This window comes from Manacus candei, unplaced genomic scaffold, assembly GCF_025592945.1.
Source record: "Manacus candei isolate 608988 ecotype Guabito, Panama unplaced genomic scaffold, ASM2559294v1 h1tg000015l, whole genome shotgun sequence".
Lineage (NCBI taxonomy): Eukaryota > Metazoa > Chordata > Aves > Passeriformes > Pipridae > Manacus > Manacus candei.
In genome coordinates this window covers 19,481,010-19,499,153 of record NW_026138063.1, presented here as the reverse complement: position 1 = coordinate 19,499,153, position 18,144 = coordinate 19,481,010, and the positions used below count along the sequence as shown (strand labels likewise).

Below are 18,144 nucleotides of genomic sequence, written 5' to 3'. Positions count from 1 at the left end.
CTGTATTAGTTGCTTAGCTGCAATAATCTAGAAAATAGGATTTAAGAAATATTCTACTAATTCTATGATATGTCAACTTCTGCAGTGCTTGTTTCCTCAGCAAACCCAATAAGTAGTTGTAATTTATTCAGCTTTACCCCACACCCCCCTTCAAGATTTACAACGATACATATCTCCAGCAATTTTCCCCAGGAGATCTTTTGTTTCTTCAACTTGAAAACATCCATTCACATCAAAAGCAAAGTCAGTACAGTTTATTATCCATTAGACAATTTGAATATGATTCTTCTGCTAAAGGCTGTGACTGCAGGCAGCCATCTGGGGTCTGAGCACACAAAAGGCTGTTCGGAAGGGTGTGCTCTCAAAAGCACCACGGGGACAGGGGAGTGTGTGCCTCACAAAGACACACGATTGTCTTTGGTTTGCTGAGGGCTTTTTTTTTTTTTTTTTTGAGGGTGCCATAAGCATCTATTCAGAGAATTAAGCATGAGGGAGGCAGCGCTCAGATGGCAGACGTCAGCTCCAGCAAGGACAGATGGTGAACAAAGGTGAAAAGCACACAAAGCGCGTGGGCCAGGAGAGCAATTCCACTCCTCCCTCAGAACCTCTTACAGCCCTTGTGACATCCTATGCTGTGAAGTGAAAGTGTGGCCCTACAGGGCCACTTTCCAGCAACTTACAGTTATCTGCAGGCTCTCTGTTAATATCCTCTGTGAAGCATTGGCTGCCCTACCTGGGACGATGCACAGGGCTCACAAGAGAGATACCATCTCTGTGGAGGAAAACAACATGGACTGCAGCCCAGATACTGCTCTGGCTTATTGTTCATCAAGGGGAACGAATCCCACTGACTCTCTTTTGGAAGAGAAGCTCAAGGTCTGAGGAAACAAAGAAAACAATCTCATTATTTAACTCACTCAAAATATACACCTGAAAACCCTTATTCACTTATATTTCATTCTGTTACAATTGATTTAAAGGTAGGGTCCATAAAGTAACAAGCAGCCCTCCAATAGAGCTTTTTCTTATGATGATTTATATGCAGTTTATGCAATGTCAGATATACTACAGCATACATTCCACTGCTAACTAAACTCTGAAAAACTAAGGGTGCTTGTAGCCCAAATTGTACTTCTCTAAAATTAAAAAAAAAAAAAATGTTTTACATCATATTTATACAACAAGGATATAGTGACTCAACAGGCAACAAAGCCCAGATATTTAAATTAAGAGCAGAAATGCCAGCAGGAAAACTGAAAAATCGAAGAGATCATAGGTCAATTCAAACAAGCATAATCAGTCTTCTGATATGGCACAATTCTTGCTGAAATTGTAAAATACTTAAACTACTGCAGTTGCTGCTATCTATGAGAGAAGAGTAAGTACTTTTTCCTTTTGTAATATTCTCTCTCTTAAAAACATATAATGAAATAAAAAAATGCAGAGGCACTTGCATAAGTGGGTGCACAAAACAACCTCCTAATTTTAAAAAAAATTACTGTGGTCTGTCTTTCTTCCTATTCTGAGAAAGAGAGGAATATTTAAAAGTCTTGAAAGACTTTTCTTGTTTTGTGGAACGTTGCCCAGGCATGGACACGTTCAGCATCTTTGGGAAGGTTGTCACTTTAGACTCTGAAAATTGATCCATGAACAAATAGTAGCTCTTTGTGGATTAGCCCATCTGTCTGCCAGATGGGGGGAAAGGTGGTATTGTACTAACAGCTGCTCCAACAAGTTGTGCTGGTTTTGGCTGGGATAGAGTTAATTTTCTTCATAGTAGCTGATATGGGGCTATGATTTGGATTTGTGCTGGAAACAGTGTTGAGAATGCAGAGGTGTTTTTGTTACTGCTGAGCAGTAATTACACAGAGTCAGGACTTGTGCTCCCACCAGCGAGTGGGCTGGGGGTGCACAAAGATTGGGAGGGAACACAGCCAGGACAGTGACCCCAAAAAAGCTGGAGGGAAGAAGAAAGGGGGGAACATTCAGAGTGATGGTGTTGTTGTCCCAAGGAGCCCTGCTGTCCTGGGGATGACTGAACACCTCCCTGCCCGTGGGAAGTGGTGAATGAATTCCTTGTTGTGCTTTGCTTGCATGTATGGCTTTTGCTTTTCCTGTTAAACTGTATTTATCTCAGTCTACAAATTTTGTCACTTTTCTGATTTACCTCCTTCTGACTGGGGGAGAGTGAGCAAGAGGCTGAGTGGGGCTCATTCCCCAGCTGGGGTTAAGCCATGGCACAAGGACAGCAGATCATGGAAGAACAAGGATCATGGAGTAAGGTGAGGAGAGCTGTTATTCAGGAAGCATGTACATTTTGAATGAGATCAAGATGAGCAAATTTAGAAATGTGTCACTACCATATCAGCACAGAGAAGACACAAGGGAACTTTAAAGATGTGAAAAAGAAATGAAACAAAACTATGCTAATTTATTTATGGAAAGAAGGAAAAACTATTCAGGACTAATATAGAGTCACCTTTGTTATGTGCAATTTTAGTGTAAAGGCCCCCAAACCTTGAGAACCAGGATTTCTTTTGTGTCTCTATCACAGCAGAGCTCCAAACCTCAAAAATGAAAATGAAGTGCGTATGCAGTCAGAGATCTGCTTTGTTTTTTCACCTTTGGAGTTACACGTTAAGTCATCAATCAAATGGTCCTGTTCATATGGATGTAGCTAAGAGCCAGGCAGAATTTTCATTATGTCAACCTACTTTTCTTAGTAGTTAATGCTACTGTCCGTTTTGTTTCTAAGGTGAGTCTGCTTCCCAAATTTTAGTCTTCATTTAGCTTGAGACAAACTCTGATATGCTATTAAAACATCCTACAAGCCAATTAACAGCTTGAGTTTCCTTGAATTCATGGAGAGGAGAGGACATTTAATGGAAACTGTGGAGAGCGAGAGTGGAAAAATTAACGTTTTTCTGTAGTGGAATTCAAATAAGGACTTTGTAAACTCTAATTTCCTTCCTCCCTCCAGTTACTTGGATCAACACATAGCCTGCAACACAGCATTCCTGGTTACAAGCTATTCAGTTCTAATTAATTTCTTCCTCGATGCCATGATCCAAAGATTTTAACAGCAGAACTGCTTGTTGGGAAGGAGTGCTGTCACATACCTCACTTGGTGACACCAGGAAGAGCCAGTACACGAAACTGGAGAGACCAAGAGCTCTTTTCCTTTGAAAGATCAACAGGTTTCTATCTAAAATAGTAGTTGCATGGTATTAAGATTTCACAGTGCTGAACTGCATGCATTTCAGCTGTTTCCACTTCTCTAGAAAATGCTACTTTTCTTCTATGAGGGAAGAAAGCAAAGCAAAGCTTGAGGACACAGTCACAGGAGGTGATGGTGGAGGGTCTGGAGGGAGATTTCACTGTTAGTTTTAGAACTCCAGCATTCCCTGTTAAAACCTGACACTATAGAGGTAGAGTACTCAATCCTTCCCTCCAGAAATCATTTGGGAACACAAACCTCTCTTCCCTAAAATGTTTTGCCATGGGATGCTGAAGGCAACCATGACTGTGGAGTGTCAGCACCATCTGGGGCATCACCCACAGGAGTTTGCCAGTGGGGCAGGGAGGAGAACAGGCCACTCTGGAAGCTCTGTAATTGCATGGTAGGTGAACTGTAAGTCAGCAGCTCTATCATTAAGCTGTAATAATATTACTGCCGTGAAGAAAGCTCGGCTCAGGGATTGAGTTAAATTGTATGTTGTCAAACTGTGTTCACATTGGAAAATAAATGAACTCTAGTTCAAATGAAACTTCCCTTAATCATACCTCAACATTACCACATGGTTAATTAGAGGCTTTTTTTAATTAAAAAAAAAAGTTATTTAATAGACAAGATAGCAGGCTTTCAGAAGTTATATATATGCACCTAGTTATTTATTATATAGCTGATCTCCCATCCATATAAATTGCTGCTGCAGTTGCCACACACTTCAAAAAGCTTTTAACTGAAGCTCTTTAGATCAACACAAAGAACTCAACTTTGACAAGATCCTTTACAATTTCCTTAGGTTTAAAAAAAAAAAAAAGTCACACATACAGGATGCCTAAAGCTTTTTTTTTTAAAAAAAAATACGTCACACTCTCAAAAATGTATTCAAAAGTCTAAAAGATGAAAGGAGGAGGATGCTGCAGAAAAACTAAAACCAACAAAAAGCACGTTCAGTAAAGAGGCACTCGCCAAAGCACATTTATTTAAAGTGAACTCTGTGAGCAGGACTGTGTATTGTTCAGCTGGAGAGCTTGGAACTGTCTCTCACGTCAGCAAACTCCCGAGGCAGTGACTCATGTCTTCCCAAGAGTGTGTGTCTGGCTTCGGGTTTTTGCAGGGGGCGTTGTATTTTCTTTGCTTTTGGCTTTTAAGAAGCAGGTGTTGGTTTTATCATTTAAATAATTGCTTGTTTGCTTTTGAAACATTTGAAACCTTGCTATTGAGACATGGGTACATGTGAATGTGTTTCTCTCTGGACTGCTAGATAGTTACACTCGAATGTGAATGGAATAAGGAACTCTTAAACGTTCTCTTTTTTTGTTTGTTTGGTTGTTTGTTTTTCTGAAAGTGGATCCAGATAGTTGAAAAATTAAAATTTAATTTTATAAATTCGATACATTTAAATAAAAATTAAAATTTAATTAAATTTCATTTAAAATTTCATTAAAATAAATTTTATACATTTAATTAAATACATTTAATTACGGCATTTCTAAATGTAGTGCAGCTATATATATTTACAGATTTTCACTGCAGAAAAGGGTTTGTTTACTAAACAAAAAAGTGTTGGTGTTTCTCCTGAAAACAAAACAAACAAAACCACAAAGTAAACAACAACTCCCACAAAAACATAAACATCCTAAGAACTAAAAACAACACCCTCAGAAATTCCAAGTAAGGAAAAGCCCAATTCAGATCTACAGATTTTTACCAAAAAAATTACAGAAAAATTTTTGATTCCTCAGTTCAAGATAGTATCTTTATGAATTTCTAAAATTAATGTTAAACATATCTACCTATTAAAAGTTAACTAAATTAAAGATCTGATTAATTATGTAACAGTGAGATCATGAGGCATGTAGCTTGAAAAGTTGATGGGAAAAAAAATAAAAACCATTAATTGTAGGACCCTTTATAACCAATTTGAGCTACAAGAAATGGAAAAGTAGCCAAAACATAAATAAAAAAACATAAATAAAAACCATCCCTTAGCCAAATAAGGTATCAGCTTTTTTTCACTGCAACATAGCAAAATGCAGGCTCTAGAAAATCACGTTATGGAAGCAGATAGATTGATTGATAACATTAATTCATGCTGCTGACAACTGAACTTGTAAATTGATGTAGTGTTGCTTTGAGAATATGGAAATTAGAAAAGAAAAAAAAGAAAATCAATATTTGGTACAGGTACCTGAAATATGTTAAGAAGCTGATTACAATTCAAATTTATTTTTAGGGCCCCTTAAGCCATTTCTACTTTTTAAACCAAGTAGAACTGCAGATATCTCTATTTAGTACTATCTTGCCATAAAGGAATAGCTCAGGAAAGATACTGGAAAAAACCAAGCTGATATGGAAATCTATTATTGTTCTTTTCTTAAAAAACACAGGAATTAATACCTGTTAATTGCATTAGCAAATCAGCACAAAAACAATGACAGGATTAACTAATCTTCAAGACAATGTCCCAGAGTTTTAATTGATGTAAAACTCCAGTGGAATTGCAGTTGGGACATACTGAGGAGTCTCAGGCTGGGATCTCCCTGTCTGCCCACTCCCTGTGCCAGCAGCACTGCAGTGCTGGCTCCAGCCAGGAACCTCCCCAAGGTCAGCAAGGGACGAGGCAGAGGCAGAAACCTGCAGAAAGTCTAAGGAACATGTGCTCTCTCCCACCCCACAATCTATGAATCTAAGGAAAAGCAATTTAGCTAAGGCTGAATGTTGCTCCTCAACACTTTTAAGGACAAACCCCTTTTTAAGGACTAGTTCCAAGGGCAACAGACAACAAAGAGATTTCCAGAAGCGTGTTCTCATTACTGCTGTGCTTCAAGCAAGCCAGGAAAGTCACTGCTGACCTTGAGCCAACAGAGGAGAGTAGTCCTGTGAAGTCTTGTAAGGGAAAAATACTCCTTAACAAAACAACCTGGAGGAAGCTCTCCACGTTTCCTTTGCAGTCTGTCCCTCCAGGCCTCTTCTGCAAAAGTAAAGTTCTCTCTAAATAAGGAAATTGTCCTGAAATTGGTTAAATGCACAATCAGATTCTCTCTTAGAAGACGGTAATTCTCAATGTATGAGTTACCTACACCTCTTTGAGCACCTCACCAGGTAGATTTTCTTATAGCAGAGCAAAAAGGATCAATTTAGTAAAACTATTCAGTGTTCTAGTGAACCTAATCCAAAATAAATAGTTTTAGTAAAATGGAGGAAAACCTTAGATTAGGACCTGTTATTTTAAGTTTTATTTCTTATTTTTAAAAAATTAGATTAACATGCATTTTCACACATCTATCACAGAGCCATATATCCAGATTAAAAGTTCTACTGATACCTAACTCAAGCTTTCTGTGTCAAATTTTTATGTTTTGGTGAAAGTTTACAAAACTACTACAAAGTGTCAGGACAGGTATTTTTAAAACTATTTCCTTAGTCACTGTCAGGCTGTTTTGTTAAGTAGACTCACTTTGAAACGAGTGGCAGATTTGCCATGAATATGAGGAACATTTGTTTGCACGAGTATTGTTTCATTATGTGATGAAAATTCTGCTGTGCAGAAAACAGAAGCTAATCACAACTCACTACACGTGGGGACACCGACAGCCACTGAATAGACAAAATCTACATTAAAACACATCATGGAGATTACAATCTTGTATGGAGCAACCTTTCCACACCAGATTGTTGTGATTCGGGGGTGTTAACAACTATGTTTATAAAATGAGATCATCAAAAGCTCTGAAAGTCTGAGGAAGCCTAACAGCAGAGGTGTGGTTGAGAGTCCAGAGCCCACAATATCTGAGTGTGTTCAAAACCAGGACAGTCAGTTTTCCTGTCCTTTCACTGAGCACTCACCCATGGAAGGCAGAGCGTAGAGTGCCTCCTATATGGATATGGGCATACTCCTCTAGGGAGCAATTAGAGTTATAATTATTGTTACTTTATCAATCACCTGCTGGGGGTACCTATGTCTTACTTTGACCTCTGTGGGAATCCTCTGAGCCTCAGCTGGCAACCTAAAGGTTGAAGCTCTGTACGAAAGCATGTATACACTGTAATTTAACCCTCAACCCGTGGAACACTCATTTCCCCAACTAAATCAGAAAACATCCAAAAATGCACCACCAGCTTTGCAGAAATTAAGGAACACAAAATCCATAACCCAGAGAGCCTTTTGCTTTAGTAATCCTTAATGCTTTTCACAGAGACTGCTTAAACTCGAGTACTCAAAAATAGAACTATTTCCTGAGAAGCTAAAAAGACTGAAGTCACTGCATGAAAGCTTTCAAGTACTTACATAGCCCCCCAAAATATGGCAAAATCATCCAGCTACTGTATTACATGACATTGCATAACTGAGGAAAACATGCCAGATGGCTGTAATCCACCCTTAACAATTTGGGAAGTTCTCGTCCGAACTGCTGCCAGCTTTAGATTACTTACACATGACCAGGAATTTGGTTTGTTTCTGGTTAAAAGAAAACTGCATTTCTTATGTTCAAACTATCACTACAGCAGCCGCAGAGCTGTCACCTTATATTCTTTAATTAATCATTAAGAAGAACAGAAAACTGTGAATTGAGAGGTCATTATGATAATGATGCATGAAATACCCTGAATTTCAAAAAAGAAAGCAAAAATAAAACAAGCTACATAAGTATAGTGCTCTCTAGCTAATAATTTTGATTTTATCCTTGTAAAAATATCGAAATATAAAGATATAAACCAGGCAAGAGAGATATATTGGTCTCTAGCAGATAAATGGACAGGTATGGTAAATACTCCTGTTCATAAACATGCTTTTCCAGATTTTCTACATTTGCTTCACCTCAGGTGAACTACCAGAGCAATGCAGAATAAATACCTTATTTACATCAAAGTAAATGACACAGCTCTGTCCTGGTCCTTGTTACTTCACACAGGTTGTGATCTTTATCACCTCTTATCACTTCACCATTAATTCTTAAAACTGCAAATTAGACTGCAACACCCATTGTACTGTCAAGATAACAAATTGCAATGTCAGCCCTTGGCTTCCTGCTCCACATCAGTGGAAGGACTTGCCATCTGCACAGGTCTTTAAATAATACAGTATATGGAGGTGTATTATTCTTTACCACAAGTTCAACATTAAAAAATTTTCAATCTCAGTTTTGAAAAGTTCAGCACTGCATCTAGCTGCATGTCAAGGACTATTTCAATAGGAAAAAGTGTTTCGTTTATACGGTAATACATAATCTGAAAATTCAGTTTGAGGACTTATCTGAACATTTTGCTGATAAAACTGTTCTCCAGATCAAAGAAACGTTGTGATGAAATCCTCAAGAGCCAACAGCCATGACTGTCTGCACACACCCCAGTGTGCACCAGTTAATTCAGTGGCACAAGGCTGTGCCAGAGGGAGAAGCAACAGGCTCATCTCTGGGAGCAATTCCAATGTGTCCAGCAATTCCAATGTGTCCTACTGCCCAACCCAAGTGTTCGCCAGACACCCAGTTCTGTTTATCCAGGCACTGCACCACACGTTTCTCAGGAGCAAGACAGCAGGACTTTTCAGTTATGCTGGCAAAACACTGAATTCAAGCTGCATATGATCAAAACATGAGGCTTTTACCCACACCTTCTTGTTAGACCAAATTCTACAGCTGAGAGAAAACAAAACTCCCCCATTACCATGAAAAAAAACCAAAACAACCAAAACCCCCAAAGTTTCTGCCTGGCACCAATGCCTTCTCTCTCCACCACCACCACTGATGCTTCTGTGCCTGGAGAAAACCCAAAACTTACAGAAGGCAGGTTTTGAAAGATTTCTGCCTTCTCCCCACCCCCCACCCCACTTTGTTGTCTTTTATTTTTTATTTGAGTGACATTGCTGCCAAAAATATTACAAAAAGATTTTACTTATTCACCATCATGGGGGGGGGGAATCTATCCTATAGTTTAACAGACTTTCCAAATATTATGCCCTGGAAGCTTTCAAATTCCTCTAAGATCTTTCAGAAAATCAGATTAATACAAAATACTGTGTAATTTTAGCATGTTAGCTCTACAGAAGTCTGGAGATTTGGGGGTCTCCTTCATTACCATATCACTTAGGGCAGTGGGACATCCTTTTAAATTCCTTTAACTCTATGTTCACCACCCTTAGAACAGCAGATTGCTAATGTTCATGATAACACTCCACTGCATAATCTACTGAAACTTATTCTCTATTATGGTCTCATTTGGGAGACAAAGTGGGAAGGGTTAAAAATTATGAAACAAGCTTAGGAATTTGCACCCAATATCTGCTTGATTTAACACAAATCTATGTTTCTTTTTTTACTACACAAATAGTTTTCATATTTATTTCTTTTAGGAGGAACACTCAACTTACTTAGAACAATGACATCTGTGTTGCTGTGCTTCTAAAACAAAGCTTGGCTTATATAATATGATTAAAATTTCTAAGTGCTAAGAACTAGCCTTTGACTTTAGACTTTCTCATGCTTTTTTTTAAGGTAGTCTGACACAAAGACTGGATTGTTATAACATTTTCTTTTGAAATCCTCTTATATGTAAAGCATCATGGAGATGATTTCAGAGGTGACAAGAAGTGAAACTAAAATAAAAAGAAAGGACTATAAGAAAAAAAAGGCAAAATATATCAAAATTGTTGGGTTTGGAGGTTTTAAGGGGTTTGATTTGATTTGAGTTTCTATCAACTAAGTGAAAATGGAAGTCAGTCTCCACAAGTCTACAGCTTTATCTCTAATCCACTTCAAGTGTGCTAATCACACAGATTTCAAGATCTAGACTATACACTGTTATTTGGGTGTAAACCCTTATGAAGCTTCATATGCATGGCCAAATCCCAAACACTCTGAGCACCAGCATGTACTAACAGGGGCACAAACAGGACTATCACCTCAGAAAAACAGTAAAAACCCCGAAGTTCTAAAGTGGCTTCAGAATATTCCCAACTGTAATTACTCAGAAATGACACTATTCTGCTAAAGTATTGTAGTGTTGTAGTGCAACAGTGCAACAGTGAAGAAATCCAGAGTTATTGCGTTTGATTTGGGCTTTTCCCCTACCCCCCACTCCCCTCCTTTCTCTCTTTGCATGTGAAAGGCTTTCTGTGCTTGAGAAACTTCAATGGCTGAATTTAGATAGTTATGGTACAGGTCAAAATAAGACCATGTTCATAGCCAGCCCTTTTGACCAACAAGATCACAGAAGCAATCATAAATTATTACTTTTAGGCTTTTAAGTTCACTGGAAGAAAAGATTGAGAACAATCAACATTATTTAAAAATAGAAAATAAGTTTGCTATGTATTGCTCAGGATAGTCCTGTTCTACAGTGGTCTTTCTACTTTTATACTTTAGTATAATCATCTGTACTGATTTTTTACCTCCTTCCTTCTGCACTCATTGTTAAAAATCAGTTTTTGTATCAGTAAATTACCATAATCAAAAATCCCCTGATACATTCCAAGAATAATACATAACTGGAAAAAAAACCCCAAATCACTAAACTTTTAGCACACTGCTGTCCCTTCTCCTGCATTCCTTTTCACTTATCCCACTGCTACTCTCCCCGTGGCTTTGTAAATAGACCAGTTTCTCACACTGTCTTTGCAGGAAGCATCTCAGATATGTGAAGCTGCTGAGTCTTTGTCTGTCCCACACAATATGAAATACATCAGTGAAAAAGTACAGCAGTGCAAGTTTTGGGTCATATGCTCTACAGAGACTTGACCTTGGAAAAATATGCAATCAGCTGTGCCCAACACTCTCTATTCTTCTAATAACATACCAACCTCTTCCTACCAAAACCATCTTGCACGTTACAGCAGCCCAAAATCGAGTATCTTACTGCTGTTCTTTTCAAGGATTTTCATCTGCAAAAATAATCTAAGAATGGGAAAATTCATTCTCCCATGAACTTAGCTCAGATCAGACTCGTTTCTCCCCTTCCTCTTCTTCTGGGTGAGGTGGTTCAATACAAGCCCCACCCTGGCAGCCAGACAATAAAGCTGCAAATAACTTCTTCTGATCAAAGCCCCATCTGCTTGGCAGCAGCAATTCAACTGCACTTGTGGTTTTTGTATGGCTGCAGCTTCGGAATTGAATGATCTTTTCATTTAGATGGAAGTTTAAACAAAATATGGTAATTAGCATCAACCACTGCGGCTTTCATGGCTACTGTCTACAAAGACGTCTCTAATAAAAGGACTTTGCTGCTTTCCCATCTAATTACAACACGTCGTTGAACAATAAAATTTAAATCAGGCAGCTCTTTTTCTTTAAGTCAGTTAACAGACTTACTGTCTTACGCTACCTATCTGATGGTAGAGACTATGACTAAAATGAAGAATTCCACCTCAAAACCATCTCACTGAATTTTGTTTCATCTTTCCCTGAGGAATATGGCTGAAGTTGGTAACATTTAGCACTAATCATGCCAGTAAGAAAGCTACCTATCTACCTTTTTGAAAGGAAAGTAGGATTTAAGCCTTAGAGCAGGGTGAAAAATCTGGCATTATCTAGCATTGCAGTTTTATGACATAATAAAAGACACCAGCATACAATGATGAATGTTTTTAATGAAACATCCACAATGCTGTAGTCAATAAAAAATTTTACAAGCACAATCCTCAGCGATATAAACAAGAGGAAAATCAATTTATTGTGACCACTACCAGTTTTTGTTTATATACTATAATTCCTCATTATAATAAAAATCAATAGTGGAAAAATTAATCTTAAAAAAAAAAAAAAGAAAAATAGTATTTTTGGCAAATTATACTTTACACAGTAGCATATAGGGCTGGACTTAGTTGACCTGACAATGAAGCCAAGGTGGGCCTGACCGGCATTTGGCTTGAAAAACCCCTAGGGTGTAACAGCGGGTGCTGTAGAAAAAAAACAGCAGCTCTGTGTCAAACACTTAGCAAACATTAGCCCACAAAACCTGACTGAATGGAAAGACTTAATCTGGCTCCATCATTGCTGATGAGCTGATAGGCAGGAATAAAAAATACTGTTTTAAAGCCTCTGGCCGGGACAGGGATTTGGACACCTAAATTCCCTTAGGCTGCTCTGACTACACCAATCTGAAGATTTATCCTAAAGACTTTTCTTGCCACCTTCTATCTGCCAAGTGAAACAAAAAAGGCAGGTAGACGAAATGTATATGAGGGAGTCACATATTTTAGTAGCATGAGTTATAATTTGAGGGAACAGTTTTACTGTGTATATAATAAGTCTGACATGTTTGCAAAACTCGTTTTTAGAAATATAATTGGAAGAGAAAGCTCCAGGTGGGTAAACAGCGTCCTCCATTAGTTCCAAAAACAATGAGAGTAACACAAGGCACCGAAAGAGGAAAACTTTCTGTTTCAATAACATCATTCCCCAAACAGCTAAATCCCAAACAGATTGAGAACTGGAATACAGACAGCCAGCATTCCTCACTTACATCCTGCTACAGAGCTGAACAGTAAAACAGAGCAAGCTAAAATAGAAACTCTGCGTTAAATCCAGCTAGACAGTCCCAGCTTTTAATAACCATTCCAAGGAAGTGCTCTCCCACCCAAACACCTTGGGCAGACCAACCTGGAAGCCCCTCATGTCCCACCATGCAATACAGATACTCTCACAAAGCAATTATTTCCTGTTCTTCTCAGCCTGAGCTATATGTAGTCCCCATCCTGGGAGCTGGAGGCTCCTACTCCAGGTTTGTTGCCAAGGAAGACGGTGTGTGGACTTGTCTCACTTGACACATAATAAGCAACTCATCTACCAATCCACCTCACCTAGCAATGAGACACAGACACTTTCCTGCTTTCCACTGGAAAAAAAATTACTGACAGTTTTAGAGAGAAGTGGCAAAAAGAATGGAAAACAAAGGTGTTACTTCTCAGGAAACTGATGGAGGGTCATTCAGCTGTGCCCGGTGCAGGGAGAGCTCACAGCAACCTGAAAACCCACACAGAAAAAAATAGGAATTCTCACCATAAATTACAGCCTTCTTCAGAATTCTTCTGCCTGTATCTTCTGGATAATATATTAAGATCCCATTTAGAAACAGTCAATACAAGATACATGAATGATTAATAAGTTTTCATATTGTGTGATACTGATGGTTATCTCCACGTTAGGGGACAACATTTCACACAACATAAAGTACAACATCTGACACACATAAGGCTCTGAAACAGCAGAGACCTTCCAGTTCCCTTTTAAACATCTGCAAGAATTCTGTGATTTCCTTGTATGTATTTCCCTCATGTAACAGAAATTCTTGCCTGGCACTTTGTGTTTGACAGGGAGAAGCCAGAAGTTTGTGTCTGAGTATAGTTTCCAAAGGTATGTTATAAAGTTATCATTTTGTTTCATTTATGATCCAAATACATGTTTGATTATAGAAAAAAAAAAGTCATTAAAAAGCAATCTTCTAAGGTATATTTTTTAGCAGGAATGATGCCAAATATTGTGCCTTTAATTGCTGCAAGCAGAAAACTGCATTAACTTGAAAATTATGTGTCATGCACCCATTACCAAAAAACGACCTTCTGCCCAGAAGAAAGTATTTGCCAGTTGCACAAGTAGTTCCATGCCAGGAGAAACCACAGGGGATTTCATTATGATACAGCAATTTTGTTTGGAATTTAACTTGAACCTTTCAGCAAAGAGTATTTGCTAAACTGAAAATATTATTGCTAAGCAAAACTGAAACATCCTCAAAAAAAAAGGAAAACCACCCACACTGCCATGGCTACAGCCACACAGGCTCAGGGCTCCAACACATGTAACAGCTTCCATATGCACAGGGAGACTGATGCATCCCTAAGGAAAGATTCCCAGGCTGGGACTGCTACCAATGATCCAGCTTCAGCACAACTGATTCAGCCTGTGCACTGCCTGCACATTCGAGCTGCTGCCTTAGGACTCAGGAGCCATTGCTCTGACTGGACTGTAAAGTTTGGGAAATCACCTTTTCCTGGAAACCTCTATTGTTATCACAGATACACATTCAGTTTAATCAGATTTGCTAGTCAGGTTGCCGTGTAACCTCGTCTTTAGTTTTTCTTTATGTCGGAACCAAATGTCAAACACAGAAAATATTCAGCTTCTCAGCACTTAGTCAGCTGTTTCAGCAAGCCCTGACAATAACTCCACAGGTGTCTTTGTAGAAAACTGCAGTGAGGTAGCATGGGAGGGGGTAGTCAGTCTTCATCATACTAAAAGCACTACAATTAGACACCTTCAGTTCCAGCAATGACAATGACGAATGATCTGTAGCTCTAATGGTAGAATTTTAAACTCAAAAAAGACATCAGATGTGGATTGAAAGGCAACGTGTCAAAAAGAAGTGTTTTCCTTCCACGAAAAAAACAAAATGCCTTTTTTTGTACTGTAAAAGGCACTAAAAAATAAATAGGAAAATGAAGGTGTGGAATGCAGGGGTTTTATGGAAAGCGACCCATAAAAACCAAGATGCATATTGAACTTACATTAGTTGATCTGGGACTAAACAACGAGTCCTTAAGACCACAGGTAATCATTTTGCAGTGTTCATCCTCTTCAAAAAGACTTCTGGAAGCAAGTGACCACACCAGCTATTTAGCAACATCTCACTTATCAGGCCTTGGACTTTGCACCATCAGGAAAAAGAGGTTTTGATCCTTAGGAAAGGAGATTCTCATGAAATCAAGTTCCTGCTGAAAACCAATCAGGACAGATTCAAGATTCTTTCGCACAGAGGAAGCTTTACTTTACAATTACTACTTTTGAAATGTGTTCCCCTCCTCAGATTAAGGCCACCTGATCTAAAGCCAATCTCCTACTCTCAGACCAAATATTAAAATCCAGTAACACCCTCCTACAAGAGCCTGAGAGGTGCCTCAGTAGAGATTATGGGCAACAGCTCTCAAGGGAAAGGACAAATACACATGCTGTAGTAAAACTGCACAGAAGATATTTGTCTAGGGTACTGTGTTTACATGAAATGTAGTTTCAATTATCCAAAGCCATTATTATGATTATTTTTTCCCAGTAAATGTCATTACTTGACAGAACTGTGTATTTCATTCTAGCACCTATAGGCAGTATATTGCTTTTAAAACCAAGCACAGGAACCCTTCAATAGAATGTAAATTTGATGTTATAAAATGGTGACTATTCTTTTTTTCTACAACAAAAAGCAGAAACAGGCCTACTTTTCCCTCCCCCCCCCTCAGTGCCACACATTTCTCAGTGCACCTAATGATCAAGCTGTCTCTCAAAGGACTTGTTAAAACTCACCACTACTTTTTAATACACAGACTGCACCCACTGGCAGTGACTGGACCTATTTGGACATGGATGAGAGTTGCACACTTTTTTGCATTTATATTGATTATGCCATCCCCTTCATCCATTTGCCTCTCATGTTATATTTCATCTTGGAAAGCTAGACCAGATGACCTGAAGAAATTCCTTCCAAAATAAATTATTCTATTATTCCATTAACTCTTGTACTGCGGGTTCTCCAGGGAAAAAAGCACTTCGTATAGAGATCCAACAAAAAAAACCCCTATGTTTTTTAAATTTCACACCATAAAAATAATAATTCTGGGTATGGCTATGAATATTTAGAATTATTAGTGGAAATGTTATCAGTTTTCTCAGTATGTCTATACACGCAAAAAAAGCTAGCTGTCCCTTTCTATGCAGAAAAGCACTCTCAGAGTCAGTTTGCCCTCATCTGTATTAACATATACATGGTTAAAGTTCACTAGGTCTCCTGTGCTGGTTCTAACAATTGCATTAAGATTGGCAAACCAAAATGGATTAGCTCAGGTAGCAGGAATAGGCAGTGTTTCAATTTGACCAAGGGATAATAAATGTGTTTCTCGTAAATTGTCGTTAACACAACCTCCAGGAAGATCCATTATCTATCCTAAAACACGAGTATCACATTTAAAGTCATGCCCAATGCCAGTGTCACATTATCATCTGCCACACTCATCTGAAAGTGCGGTACTGTGTGGTCTTCTCATTTCTCTGCTTAACATTGGCAGAGAGATATTCCAGCAGTGAATTTAAAGGATTACTACAGGTTTTCCACAACTGAAGTCTCTTGCCTCTGGCCTGATGCCTTTACAGCACAGCATAGGCACACAATAACCCTTCAGAAAAGCAGAGCCTGTCATGTCTTATTATTTAAATATTGAAAGGCAGATAAGTATTCCACTTAAAAGAGACAGGGCTTAATCTGTAAATACTTCAAAGGGATCTCTAATGACTTGACTTTAACTCATCTTTCCTCATTTTAACTGCTGCTTTGATGTCCTCCCTAATCTTCATCTAACCCTCCACTCAGGAACACATCATCACACAAGAGTTTTTGAGGCTATAACATGGACCACGGGCATACCAAATAAAAGTCACAAGTAAGCTACACCAGACGATCGAGTTTACTTGAGAAGTAAATGAGGCCTCTGTGTGCCACCCTCACTGCTGACAGATACTCCTCACACATGGGACCGATACCATATCAACATCAAACAGGAGAAAACAAAGACCTTTCTTGGTATTTGGCCACACCTGGTGACGGTGACAACCTGCAGGTGAGGGAAGCATTTGCAGCCACTGTTGACAAAGGTTTCACCTTCACTGCCATGACTTTGTCAACTTGTCAAAGTCAGGTTCGTGTTTCCTCAAGAGTCTATCCATGTTATTCTTCTGAGAGGTTTTAAATCAATAATATATGCAAATAATGGATGCTTCTAGCAGACTAAAGGTTTTGTTGTTGTTGGTGGTGGTGGTGGTTTTGTTTCTTTTTAGTGCAAAGCAAGCCCTGAGCAAGCTAATATCATAATATCAAGACAGATGTAAAAAGAGGATTACTTTTTTTCTCCAAAGGTATTTCTTATGACCTGATGATACTTTCTATGTGGAATGGAAAAATCAGTGACTGTTCCTCTCCAGAGAAGCTACTTGCAGTGTAAATACATTTAATAAATGTTATTTTTGGATTATGTATTAAATATGCACACTATAAAGAACAGCACACATACACCAAGACTTTCACACTAAATACTAATAGTTAATAGTAGTTAACTACCGACCACTAAGACTCTATATAACAAGATAATATTCTAAAACATTACAATAATGTTTCATCTTAAGGAAATAGATTTCATATTTGTAAGCAAGTGTCAGAGATGAAGGATTTGGTGGCTGCTCCACCCAAACAGGTGAGTCTAAAAGGCAGAGCAAAAGACTGGTTGAACAGCTGAGTTCTTCTTCCCCTCTGATAGTGATCTTCCAGTGAATCACACACATTATCTAACACCTGTGCAAATGATGACAATCCTGATTTCTCATAGGTCTAGAAAATGTAGGACTCTTTGCAGAAGCATTAACCAGCTTCTTTTTCTGCCACTTAGTCTTAACAGCTTTTTCAGTCCTCAGAAACATAAACCTTCTCATAGTTTGCCTGCAAACTCTGCTACCAGTTACATCCCAGATAAGAGCATGAAACCTGGAGTCACTGCCCAAGAGCAGATACCAAGCAAAGGGTATCTTACCACTGCCCAGTTCAAAGGGCAAACATGGGATTTAGCTCTGTGACAGCTCAGGCAGTAATACAAATAACATGCCAGCTCCGCCGAGCAGAACCAGAGTACAATTAAAAGCAAGTTGCACAGCAGCCTACACACTGAAAACATGCTGTCTGTGAAATGCTCTGTATTGCCCAGTCTCTGAGCACAGGATGGAAAAGTCTGAAAATAGTTCCAAAGCAGCAAGACATCCAAGTCAGAGCAGGACTCATGCAATTCATTTTTTCATTATGTTTCGTTTATAACCAATAAGCCCCATGTCAAGTCCCACTGCAGCCTAACACTGTTTATTTCCCACCATCTCCAGTGGGTGGATTGTAATGCCCCC

General features: G+C 38.7%; 1 protein-coding gene across 3 annotated transcripts in view; it reads right to left on the bottom strand.

Moving 5' to 3' along the window:
- The window catches only part of SPSB4 (splA/ryanodine receptor domain and SOCS box containing 4), a 161,421-nt gene that overhangs the window by 90,214 nt on the left and 53,063 nt on the right, over positions 1-18,144 (bottom strand). For 2 of the 3 annotated variants that reach the window (XM_051782241.1, XM_051782242.1), the window contains exon 2: positions 734-878. The exons of the other annotated variant lie outside the window; for it this stretch is intronic. The gene's annotated coding sequence lies outside the window, so the exon portion shown is untranslated. The remainder of the gene's footprint in view (positions 1-733; positions 879-18,144) is intronic. 3 annotated transcript variants of the gene reach the window in all.